At 36.1% G+C, this 2137-nt stretch overlaps 1 pseudogene; it reads left to right on the forward strand.

Annotated features, from left to right (window-relative positions):
- Positions 1-947: 947 nt before the first annotated feature.
- LOC124622640 lies at positions 948-1433 on the forward strand (annotated as a pseudogene).
- Positions 1434-2137: the final 704 nt, after the last annotated feature.

Here is a 2137-nt window from a genome sequence, read left to right on the forward strand (position 1 = left end):
AGTTATTATTTTTAGGATGAACTGAAGTATAAAACGAATGTTCAAGTTTCTAAGTTTAATATTTAGAGTCTGGAATTTTTCTTAAGAACGTGGATTCCGATTGTAATTTTTATTCTCTTGCTTTGAAACTTGCACCACTTATTTATGATCTCCATAGGCTCATTCTCATCAAATTCTGGCTTTCTAGCTTCATTGTTTATCGTCACTTACTTTTTCTTCTGAAAAAAAATCTAGCACCACTCATTTATGATCTCCATAGGCACATTCTCACCAAATTCTGGCTTTCTAGCGTTATTATTTATTGCCACTTATTTTTTTTCTGAAAACTGTATTTTTATAGAAACCACTGATATATTACTTTAAGACTTGATATTTAAAAAGTTATTACAATGAAATATATGTTGAAAAAGTTTCAATATAAAATCTTGCCTTTTAATTTTGTACTCAATTATGGTGCAATACTTGTGCGCTACGCGCATACACGTTGAGGTGAATTGACTCTACTAGCAGTAAACTGGGTTAAGTCCCGGCACACTCTCTCATTGCTGTATCTCACACACGATACAGCGCTTGTTTCGCTTCATCAGCCCCTAGTGATTTTTGTGAAAAATCTATTTTTTAACAAAATTAAATATCTAGACACAAAGGATGTAATTAGTCAGTTTACCTCTGGTAAAAATGAAAATGATTTTTAGAAAATTCCTCACAAGGGAACCTCCCATCGCACCCCCCTCGAATTTAGTTATAAGTTGGCACAGTGGATAGGTCTTGAAAAACTGAACACAGATTAATCGAGAAAACAGATAGAAGTTGTGTGGAATTATGAAAAAAAAATAAGCAAAATATACAAACTGAGTAGTCCATGCGCAACATAGGCTGTATCAAGGGTAATGCCTTTTCTGTAGACGTGCAGCTGCGTAAAGTGTGCGATTTAACCGATTTTAAGATTGATTATGGCAGAGGAAGAATTACCGTGAGGGTGGGAAAAGCGTTTGAGCAGGTCAACTGGACAGCACTATTATCTCAATGTGTATACTAAAGAGAGCCAGTGGGATCGTCCTGACAAACCTGCAGAACCTGTATCCAGCAGTGGACCAGAGCCAGTGCAAAGCAGTCATTTGCTTGTGAAGCATCAGAATTCACGGAGGCCATCTTCTTGGAGGGAAGACACTATTACACGCACAAAAGAGGAGGCTTAAGAGCTTGTCAAGTCATATCGTGAACAAATTGTATCAGGACGGGCGTCGTTCGCAGAACTGGCACAGAAGTATTCAGACTGTAGTTCAGCGAGGCGAGGTGGTGACTTGGGACCCTTCGGTCGAGGTGCTATGCAGCGACCATTTGAACAGGCAGCATTTGCTCTTAAAGTAGGCGAGCTCAGCGAGCCTGTCACTACTGATTCAGGGATTCACATTATTTTAGGCAATGCATAGGAGTATCAACTATACATCTTGCTTACAGCAAATTATTTTATTCAAAATGCGTTACAGGTATTACTTAATTTGTTCATGATGTAAAATATGTATAAATTAATGAAGGTCATTATTCAAATGATGCATAGCTGGCATTAGCAAACACTTCAGTGAAGTATAGTATGTGTTTTAAATATGATCTGAGACAAGGTCTAAACTATTGTTATACTTAGGAATGGTGGAAAATTGGTTAACCATAAAAACAGTTATCTAATGAGAAAAGATGGTCATAACGTAAGCAGTTGTTGAATTATTTGCTGCAGAGCAGCTTTTATTTTGCATTGTTATGTCTGCAGTTTTTTTCCCCAAGTTCATTTATTTTGTATCGAAGGAGAAGGATTGAATCCTATTTCTAGTTAAAAATTGTTAAATCACAAAAATGTTTTAGTTAATGGCATCAGTTTGTGCATTTATAAATAAATACATACTGTATCTGAGTACATCCATTTTTTCAATATTTAGTTCAAAGACTGTGTATTGTTTGTAAAGAAGGAATGTAGGTTCATCTTTTACCGCAGCTAACACATGTGGGAGGGGGGGTTGAGCACTTACATTTGTCAGACACGTAGCATAGTTTAACTAAGGCTCATAGTGCTTTGTTTTTATTGATAATTGTACAAAGAAAATGTTAAGAAATTGTAATTCATTTATCAACCGAGAGACTG

Source organism: Schistocerca americana, chromosome 7 (genome assembly GCF_021461395.2).
Source record: "Schistocerca americana isolate TAMUIC-IGC-003095 chromosome 7, iqSchAmer2.1, whole genome shotgun sequence".
NCBI lineage: Eukaryota > Metazoa > Arthropoda > Insecta > Orthoptera > Acrididae > Schistocerca > Schistocerca americana.